The 10681-nt window shown below is 45.4% G+C and overlaps 1 non-coding gene across 1 annotated transcript; it reads left to right on the forward strand.

The window, feature by feature from the left end:
* The first annotated feature begins 631 nt into the window (after nt 1–631).
* Nucleotides 632–703, forward strand: TRNAQ-CUG. The gene has a single exon. It is a non-coding gene; the product is annotated as a tRNA-Gln (tRNA).
* The last annotated feature ends 9978 nt before the right edge of the window (nt 704–10681 follow it).

Here is a 10681-nt window from a genome sequence, read left to right on the forward strand (position 1 = left end):
GCGGAGAACCGTGCTCCAGGTTCAATTTGGCGGGAGGTGACCCGCCAGCCTTGAGCTGCGCTGAGCCCGGTTCTTTACTATGGAGTCGCCCCAACCCCAGGATGGTCCTAAGCCCACTGAAGGCCCCGCGCAGCTAGAGAAAATGGGTGCTGAGGAAGACAGCAAGAATGACGGGAAGGAAATAGCATCAGGAATGGAACGGGAGGGATTAGAATCTCAGCAAGTCCCGGGTCCCTTTCTGTGGATCACCGGAGTTTCCAGGACAGTGGGAAGAGGACATGTGCAAAGGGAAGGAAAGGAACACTTGTTACTGTTGTTTGTTTGTTTGTTTGTTTTTTTACCGCAGGGCAGGAAACTAGTGATCCAGGCAGAGCAGGTGCACCTGGAGGAGGCGTAAAAAGCCCATCCCTGTCGCTAACCCCCAAACGAACTTGATCTCGATCCCGACAGCCAAGTCCCCGGAGCAGCAGGGAGATCGTGAGCCCCGGAGACTCCTCGCGGGTTCAGGAGTCCAGCTCGAAGCCCTGAGGAGAGGGAAGAAGAACCCGGCAGGAGGCGCGTCCCAGGAACGCCGGCGGGAGGAAAGGCTGTCTGCACACACCTCAGAGAGTCAGCGCACTGGGTTCCCAGCGGTTCCATGGTGTAATGGTGAGCACTCTGGACTCTGAATCCAGCGATCCGAGTTCAAGTCTCGGTGGAACCTTGTAGTTTAGGCGGAGCCACCGCCGCCTTTTACTTTCCTCTCCGATACCCAGCTAGTCTCAAGTGCTTTCCCCTTCCCGATGTCCCCGCCCCCATCCCGGAGGGAAACTCTGGTGATGTCGCGCGGTGCTTCTCCCCCCGCCACCCCTCAGGTGGGCACTTCGCAGCCGCGCCCTTCGCGCTCCTCAGGAATCGGGGACCCGGAAACCCGCGTCTATAGAGTGCCGTCCGCCGCCCCGCGCCACGGACACTGTGGCCACAGAACGGGCACCGGGCCAGTGCAACGTCTCGTCGGGGTCCCCCTCGGGCCTTGGATAAAACACGGCGGCTGCACGGCAAGGGGCTCCTGCCGCGCGTCCTGTCGTTGCACCCACTCGCCTGTACGGGTAGAAAACGATGGCAATGTGAAACGCAGTTTCTTACCTCCGCCCTGCAGTGGAGAGAATGCAGTTTCTAGGGTCCTGGTTTCGAGCCCAAGGTTGGGTGTCTTTCCTTATCTTTTCTCGGATCCTTTCCCGCCTCTCTAAGAAGAATCCCGAGTTCGGGCCAGTAGGGGTCGCAGTTGTCCTAAACTTTGTACTGGAGCGTGGGACGTCTGTCTGGTCAACCCTAAACCGCGGGAAATAAGAGATTCTGGCTGGGGATTGTGTAGGCCTCACCTGCAGCCGCCCTCGGGGCTCCTCCCGGGCGAAGGTAACACGAGCCAGGGCAGCTCCAAGTCCTGACCTATAGAGTTCCCCTCGCTCCTGGGGCGACTCTGCTCCATGAGAAGACGCCTTAAGGCCGGATCTGATGGAAAACATGCTCGTTCTCTTCTGCTCCGTAGAAAAATTTGGTCACAAGTTCTGAAGGATCTCATAGCTAGTGAAAATGTCCACTGCCATATCTCTCCTAGCTTTGGTACTTCCACCGGTTACAAAGGAATGTAAAATACAATTGTTTTCCAAGGGCTCGCTTTGCGGGTCTGAAAAGCAAAGAAGTGAGAGCCCTAAGGCTGGAGGGGAGAAACGGAAAAGCAGAGACACGGGGAGGAAAAGAGAAAGGAAGGAGAAGGGGCGGGATCCGAGGGCAGGGAGCCGGGCTTTTGACCTGCAGATTCCGTTGCCTCTTCTGGCTCATTCTGCAGCGCTCCCGCGTTTGGGTTGAATCTCGTTGATTCCCCGAGAACTTTGGCTTTACCTGGAAAGCACGGAAGTTGGCGTTGTCCTTGCTCTTTTCATTAATTGTGGAAGTCGGAGTAGGAGGGTAAATAGACCTGCAAGTTACTGGGAACCAAGTTAGGACTTTACTGAATTCCCTGGCGTTAACCGGCAAGTAGACTTTCCCTCCCTTCTCTCCCCTTGCAAGACCGGCAGGACAGTCTTGGAGAGGGTGGAGGCACCCAAGACCATGAAGATGGCAGGACTAGTTCTTTGCTGGACATGGGGTGGCTGAGCAGGCTATGCCCTTCCCAGAGCGTGGAGTCTGGGGGTCTGGCCAGGGGACTGAGCAAGGGGACCAGTCATGGTGAACCAATAGGCTTTCTCCAAAGCATTGCAGACATTTATTTTCTGATCTCCACCTTCTGTGCTGGAGGGATCCTTTTAATGGAACTGCATTTATACATAGATTTGGGTATCCTTACCTGGCCAACTATAGCCTCACTCCCTACCAAGACCTGAGCCTCAGACATTGCTTCAAGGAGAAGTTGCCTTTTCTTTATTTTCCCACCTGAACTGCTCTGGCTCAAGCCTAGTGTCTGTCTTGTGATCAAGACAGCCTCTCACTCCTCCAGGTTAGGAGGGCAGATGCTCCTTCACTCCCAGCCCCTCTGCAGTCCCACATATGTGTATCGTTTCAACCCATAGAAGCATATCCAAGTTTTGAGAGCAAAACTCCTTTCCCTTCACCCTGGATCCATACTCTACTCCATACATCCATTGCAGAGTGATAGTTTTCTTCTTGTCCTTCTTGTTGCCCACCCAGCACTCCAGCATTTTTCTTCTTTTGTTTTTGGAATTGTTGCTCCTTTCTTGGGTAATGTCTTCCTTGTACTGTTCATGAAGGTGCTCTGCCCTCATTTGCTCAAGGAGAGGACATGGACCTAAGCTCAACCAACTACCTCCAGTGAATGGAATATGAAAATGGGGGGGGGGTGACCAAAGAGTAAATAAACCTCAGATATATCCACTTGAAGAAAAGAGTCTGTGAAAACCCTGGTCTTTGTTCCTTCTATTTGTATCCTATGTGGCCCAACTATGAATATAGAACTTACATAGTTAATATAATAGTTAACTGATAAAATTATAATACAGATATATTGGAAGATAAAGCAAGAGGAGGCATGTTTGGTGTGGGGGTAATAATAGAGAGGTATATAAGAGATAATATCTGCAATTTGAAAATCAAGGAATAGTGAAGGGGGGTTGCTGTTTTCGAAACAAACTTATAGAGTATACATAACTTTGATAAAAATTTGTCCCAAATACAAAATAATTCCTTTGCCATATATGTACATATGTGTAAATTTACAGTTTATTGTTTGTATCTCGAATATGAATTTTTATGTAGCCATATTATTGGCTCTTTTCATTGAGGAATTCTGGGTTTGATATCTTGCACAGAATATTTTCCCACTCTGGGTCTATAAAACTGTGAACAAACTTAGGTTCAAATGAAATGACAGGTAAGTACTATCCAATTTTGGCAAAGCATTGGGGAAAAGAATATTTTCATAAAATGTGGGGACTATGACATACATTTTCTTTTCAGGGTAGTTAGGCAGGCAGTCACAAACTTTGATAGACAATTCCATGTTCAGGACTCTGGAAAGAAGGAGAGGCATTATAATGCATATTTGTATATGCGTGTTCACTGCATTAGTATGTGTGATAATCAATATTGGAGCCAATTGCATGACCATCAATTAGAGACTGTTTGAATAATGACTTATTTATATCAAGAAGGATCTTACCTAAAAAGAACAAAGCAGGTAATGAAAATGCTGATGGTAATGGCGCTGGTAAGAACTAATGTGCTTAAGGAAACAGTCAACAAAACAAAAAGGCAACCCACGGAATGGGAGAAGATATTTGCAAATGACAGTACAGACAAAAGGTTGATATCCAGGATCTATGAACTCAAACTCAACACACACAAAGCAGACAATCATATCAAAAAATGGGCAGAAGATATGAACAGACACTTCTCCAATGAAGACATACAAATGACTATCAGACACATGAAAAAATGCTCATCATCACTAGCCATCAGGAAGATTCAAATTAAAACAACATTGAGATATCACCTGACACTAGTTAGAATGGCCAAAATTAGCAAGACAGGAAACAACGTGTGTTGGAGAGGATGTGGAGAAAGGGGAACCCTCTTACACTGTTGGTGGGAATGCAAGTTGGTTCAGCCACTTTGGAGAACAGTGTGGAGATGCCTCAAGAAATTAAAAATAGAGCTTCCCTATGACCCTGCAATTGCACTGCTGGGTATTTACCCCAAAGATACAGATGTAGTGAAAAGAAGGGCCATCTGTACCCCAATGTTTATAGCAGCAACGGCCACGGTTGCCAAACTGTGGAAAGAAACCAAGATGCCCTTCAACGGACGAATGGATAAGGAAGATGTGGTCCATATACAGTATGGAGTATTATGCCTCCATCAGAAAGGATGAATACCCAACTTTTGTAGCAACATGGGTGGGACTGGAAGAGATTATGCTGAGCGAAATAAGTCAAGCAGAGAGAGTCAAGTATCATATGGTCTCACTTATTTGTGGAGCATAACAAATAACATGGAGGACATGGGGATTTGGAGAGGAGAAGGGAGTTGAGGGAAATTGGAAGGGGAGATGAATCATGAGAGACTATGGACTCTGAAAAACAACCTGAGGGTTTTGAAGCGGCGGGGGGTGGGAGGTTGAGGAACCAGGTGGTGGGTAATAGGGAGGGCACGTACTGCATGGAGCACTGGGTGTGATGCCAAAACAATGAACACTGTTATGCTGTAAATAAACAAATAAAAATAAATAAAAAAAAAAACAAAAACAAAACGCTGAGGCTATTTAGGTCGTTTAATAGATCTCAAGCACAGCGCAGCTGGTTGTGGATGGCCTGCGTTGGTGGTACAGTGGTTAGTACTCCGTCTTGCGACCCTAGTAACCCTGGCTTGAATAGGAGCTATGAAGTTATCCAACTCACTCTTTTCCTCTTTAAACAACCTCCCACCCCAGTAAAGCCGGCGATAGGGTGAGATTTCCTTGGAAAGGGAATTCTTGCTACCCTTGGGTAGAAGACAAAAATCCCAGCTTTTCACATCTAACTTGTTTAGTTTGTAGTTTATGACTTCTGCTGATGTCTTAATTATCATAGTGAAACAGAATATTCTTTTGGTACAAATTCTCCATAAATTTTAACGTATATGTGGATTTGTGTAGACACCACCATAATTACAATATATGCAGTTTCATCTCACCAAAAACTTTCTTTGTGCTATCTTGTTACTGTTACAACTCACATCCAACGTAAGCCCTTGCAATCACTGATCTGTCCATCACTATATATATCTCTATTGATTTGTGGGATATATAGATAGAGATCTATAGATATCTCTCTCTCGCTCTTTCTTTTTTTTCTGAGAATGTCATAAGAATGGAAGCATATAGTATGTAGCCTTTTCAAACTGGCTTCTTTTACTCGGCAAGGTGGAGTTGCGGTTGCTTTAAGTTGTTTTGCAGATCAACAGTTCCTGTTTACTGCAGAATATTCCATCCAGTGGGTATGCCACTGTTTTGTCTATCAGGTAACCCTTTGAACTACATCGGATGATTGTAGCTTCTGCTCTTACAAATATAGCAGCTATGAATATTCCTGTAGAGATTTTTGTGTGAACATTAGTTTTCATTTTTTTGAGACAGATTCCTGGCAACCCAAGTTTGCTAGATCATATACTACTTGCTATGAGAAACTACCAAATCTTTTCCAGAGTGCCTATACCATTGTGCATTCTCACTAGCAGTGTTAAGAGAATTCTAGTTACTCCTTATCCCAGACACTTGGTACTGTCATTCTAGTAGATGTGTAATGGTATTTCATTATGGTTTCAATTTGCATTTCCCTGATGCTTAATGACGTTCATGCGCTTGTATCCTCTAGAGAAGTCTGTTCATGTCTTTTGCCTACTTTTCCATTATTGTTTGTTTCCTTATTGTTAATTTAAGATTTCTTTATATATTCTTGTCACCAGCCTTTTGTCCTATTTGTTGATTTAATTTTTTTCTCTCAATCTGTAACTTTCTCTCAACCTGTAACTTTCTCTCAACCTGTAACTTTTCATTCTCTTAGCTGTTTTTTTGAAAACATTTTTAATTTCAGTGAAGTACAATTTATTGATTTCTTTTCTGTTTTCTGGATAGCACTTTGAGTGACATCCCTAAAATGTCATGCCTAACCCCATGCCATGCCATGAAGATTTTCTTCTATAAAACATTTATTCTGTTCTCCATTTTTAGTTTTTTTTTTTCATAAACTGTATGGTTTAGGTGGATATTTTTTTCTTCATACGGACGTCCAATTATGCCAACACAATTTGTTAAAAAGAAAACAGTCTTTCTTCACTGAATTGCTTTTACACTTTTGTCAATAATCAATTGGACATATTTCTGTAGTCCTATTTCTGGACCTTCTGTTCTGTTTCATTGGTCTGTGTGTCTATCCCTTTGCTCACCCACAATATCTTGTCAACTGAAGCTTTATACTAACTCTTTAAAATGGGTAGTCTTATTCCTCTAACTTTATGGTACTTTTACAAAGTATATTTAGTTCTTCTCAGGATTCTATCTCTCTGCCATTCCATGCCAACAAATTGAGAATCTGTTTCTATCTACAAAAATTTTAAAACTTCAAAGCTCTGTGAATAGGAGGAAAAGATAGTGGTCTTCTTTTCCTATGGCGTCTTCTTGGAGTAGATCCAAGGAAGTAAGAGAGGGGAAACCTGTGGGCGGCAGCAGGTGAGGCTCACAGAATCCCCAGCCAGAATCTCTTTTTTCCTGTGGTTTATGGTTGACGGACCAGACAGACGCCCCACGCTGAGTTTAGGACAACTGCGACCCCTACTGGCCTGAACAGATACTCGGGATTCTTCTGAGAGGGGCGGGAAAGGGTCCGAGGAAAAGAAAAGGAAGATGCCCAACTTTGGTCTTGAACCCAGAACCTGAGAAACTGCATTCTCACCACCGCACGACGGAGGTAAGAAACGCTGTTTCACATTGCCATCGTGCAGGCGAGTGGGTGCAACTACAGGACGCGCGGCAGGACGCCCTCGCCGTGCAGCATTTCGTGGGCGCAGCGCCGGGTTTTACCTGAGGCCCGAGGGGGACCCCAACGAGACGCGCCACTGGTCCGGTGCCCCCGCTGTGGCCTCAGTGTCCGTGGTGGGGGGGGGGGGGGCGGCACTCTGAGACGCGGGGTTCCTGGGGAGGAGGCTGCGGAGCGCGAAGGATGCAGCTGCGAGGGGCCTACCTCGGGAGTGGGGGGGCCCAAGGTCCCTGGAATTTACCTCCCCAGGTTGGAGGCGGGGACATCGGGAGGGGGAAGGCACGTGCCACTCCCTCGGTATCGGAGAGAAAAGCAAAACGCGGCGGTTTGGCCCAAAGGGCAAGGTCCCACCGAGACTTGAACTCGGATCGCTAGATTCTGAGTCCAGAGTGCTCACCATTACAACGTGGAACCGCTGGAGAGGAAGTGTCTTTTGACTCTCCAGAGTGTGTGCAGACAGCCTTTCCTCCCGCCGGCATCCTGGGGCGCGCCTCCTGCCGGGTCTTCCTCGGAGCTCAGCTCCTGGACCCGGGAGGATACACCAGGGCTGACGTTCTCCCTGCCTCTCAGGGGGCTTGCGTGTGGGGATTGAGATCAAGTTCTTTTGGGGGTTAGCGACAGGGACGGGCTTTTCATGCCTCCCCCAGGTGCATCTGCTTTGCCTGAATGACTAGTTTCCTCACAAGTCTGAAATCCCAGTGTCAGCTTGTTATATTTTCATCTGATGCTCAGGCTCCTCTTCCAAGCTCACTACAGTTACTGGTAGAATTTATTTGCTTCACGTCTCCAAAGGCAAGGGAAACAAAGGCAAAAGTGAACTACTGGAACTTCATCAAGATCAAACGCTTTTGCACAGCAAAGGAAACAGTCCACAAACCCAAAAGACAGCTGACAGAATGAGAGCAGATATTTGCAAATGTCTTATCAGATAAAGGGCTAGTATCCAAATTCTATAAAGAACTTATCAAACTCAACACCCAAAGAACAAATAATCCAATCAAGCAATGGGCAGAAGACATGAACAGACATTTCTGCAAAGAAGACATCCAGATATCCAACAGACACATGAAAAAGTGCTCAACTTTTTGAGGGAAATACAAATCAAAACTGCAATGAGATACCACCTCACACCAGTCAGAATGGCTAAAAAGTGGCTAAAACCAGTCAAGAAATGACAGATGTTGGCGGGAATGCAGAGGAAGGGGAACCTTCTTACGCTGTTGATGGGAACGTAGGCTGAAGCAGCAACTCTGGAAAACATGGAGGTTCCTCAAAAAGTTGAAAATAGAGCTACCCTATGACCCAGCAATTGCACTCCTGGGTATTTACCCCAAAGATGTCAATGTAGTGAGCCAAAGAGGCACCTGTGCCCCAGTGTTTACAGCAGCAGTGTCCACAATAGCCAAACTATGGAAAGAGCCCAGATGTCCATAGACAGGTGAATGGATAAAAAAGATGTGATACACACACACACACACACACACACACACACACACACACACACAATATTATGCAGCCATCAAAAAATGAAATCTTTCCATTTGCAACAACATGGATGGAACGAGGATATTATGCTAAGTGAAATAAGTCAGAGAAAGACCATTATCATACGATCTCACTGATAGATGGAATTAAAGAAACAAAACAGAGGATCATAGGGGAAGAGAGGAAAAAAGAAAACAAGACAAAACCAGAGAGGGAGACAAACCATAAGAGAGTCTTAATCATAGGAAACAAACAGGGTTACTGGAGGAAGGTGGGTGGGGGGATGGAGTAACTGGGTGCTGGGCATTAAGGAGTGTATGTGATGTAATGAGTTCTGAGTATTATATAAGACTGATGACTCACTGACCTTTACTTCTGAAACTAATAATATATGTTAATTAATTGTGTTTAAATTAAAAAATTAAATTAAGTGAAAAAAATAATTCATTTGATTGTGGTTGTAGGACTGAAGTCCTTGTTTTCTTGCTGACTATCAACCAGAGGCCATGCTCTGCTTCTAGAAGCTGCCTACATTCTTTTTTCATGGGGCCTTTTCCATTGTTAGACAAGTAATTGTGTGCTGAGTCCTCATGATTCACTCTGATTTTGTCTTCCGCCAGCCAGAGAAAGCTCTCATATGTCATGCAATTAGATGTGGTTCACCCAGATAATTTCCCCATCTTAAAGTCAGCCATGCTATATAACAACATCACCATAGGAGCAATGTCTGATCACTCTAACAAGTTACAGGGATTTGGGGGAGACATGTTTGGAGACCATTTTAACTTCTCTTCACTATAGTCCAGCCTCTGGGTTCAGGGATACATGTCCCTTCCAAATGCAAAACACATTTGCCTTACCCCTAAGGCTCCCAAAGTTTTATCCCATGGCAGCATTAGTCCAAAGTTAAAAAAAATGTTGTGTAATCAGCTCAAAATTCCAAAATCACATCTGAATCATTTATATCAGGTGTGGATGACTCCCGAAGGTGTCCATTAAGCACAGAGTACAATTCCCCTCTCTCTGTGGACCTGTGAAACTATAAAACCATTGATCTGAACCCCCCCCCCCAAGTGCAATAGTGAGACAGATAAAGGATAACATTTATTCAGGTTCCAGCTAAAAAAAAGGGAAAATGAAAGGTATTAAAATGTCACTGATCCAAAATAATTTGGAAATCCACCCGAACAAAATTCAGCAGGAATTCCTTGGTTAGGTTTCAAGACCCAGGAATAATCTTCTGTGACATGAGGCTTTGCCTCTAGGCACCCATTTGTTTGCATCTTCATTTAATTATTATTATAATTTTCCTTTCTTTCATAGGTCTCTGGCTCTTCCACTTCCTTCTCATGATAGCATCCTCCCCTTAATGGTTGGTATGTTGTTCCCACCTGAACAGGTCTGATAGTGACCTTGTTGTGGTTCTCTCCCCTAGGAGAAAACCTGCCCTCACCATCTCACTTGTCTGGGATCCTCTTCCCTGACCGGATTTCTATCTGTCATGATTCTTTCAGCTTACCCACGTGCCTTAGGAGAAGGCTAGAATTGTGGAGCCCCAGAACTGATTTCTGCTCTCTCTTCTCCAGGAGGAGAATAAATGACAGACATCTTCATAAAGTAATGACCCCTTGAGGGCCGACATCCCCAGCAATTAGAACAGAGGAGGAAACCTACAGGGCAGCAGAAGCCCTACAAACCCAAATCGTGGAAGCAGGACCCACATCAGGTAGGACCCCTTCCCGGAAATGTCCCCATAGCCCCACTGAAAGTCACCTTGGATGAAGGATGTGGTCTGCTCAAAACAGAGTTAGTCTTGTGAGCACTGGGTCTTTCAGAGTCTCCATCCTCAGCTGTTTGATTAAAATGGGCTTTGTCCATACCTAAGGATCTCCTTGGAGTTTTTGTCTGAAGTGCAGCTTCGGAGGCCTTACCCCCAGGGGAATGAAACAGGCACCATAGTGACTCTGATGGAGGTGTTCTTTAGCTCTGCAACTGGTGCCCAGGGACAGGAACCCTGTCTGCTACACGATATCCCATTTCAAATCTAACATTCCCGTGCTTCATGCTGCCTTCTTTAATCTATATCCTACACTCTCTATCATACCTGAGATAAATATGTTCAAAGAGGTAATTATATCGTCCACTAAAGCATATGTGGCATTGGGATCTCGGACTGCTTTTCTTAAAGC

This window comes from Meles meles, chromosome 1, assembly GCF_922984935.1.
Source record: "Meles meles chromosome 1, mMelMel3.1 paternal haplotype, whole genome shotgun sequence".
NCBI classification, from domain to species: Eukaryota; Metazoa; Chordata; class Mammalia; order Carnivora; family Mustelidae; genus Meles; species Meles meles.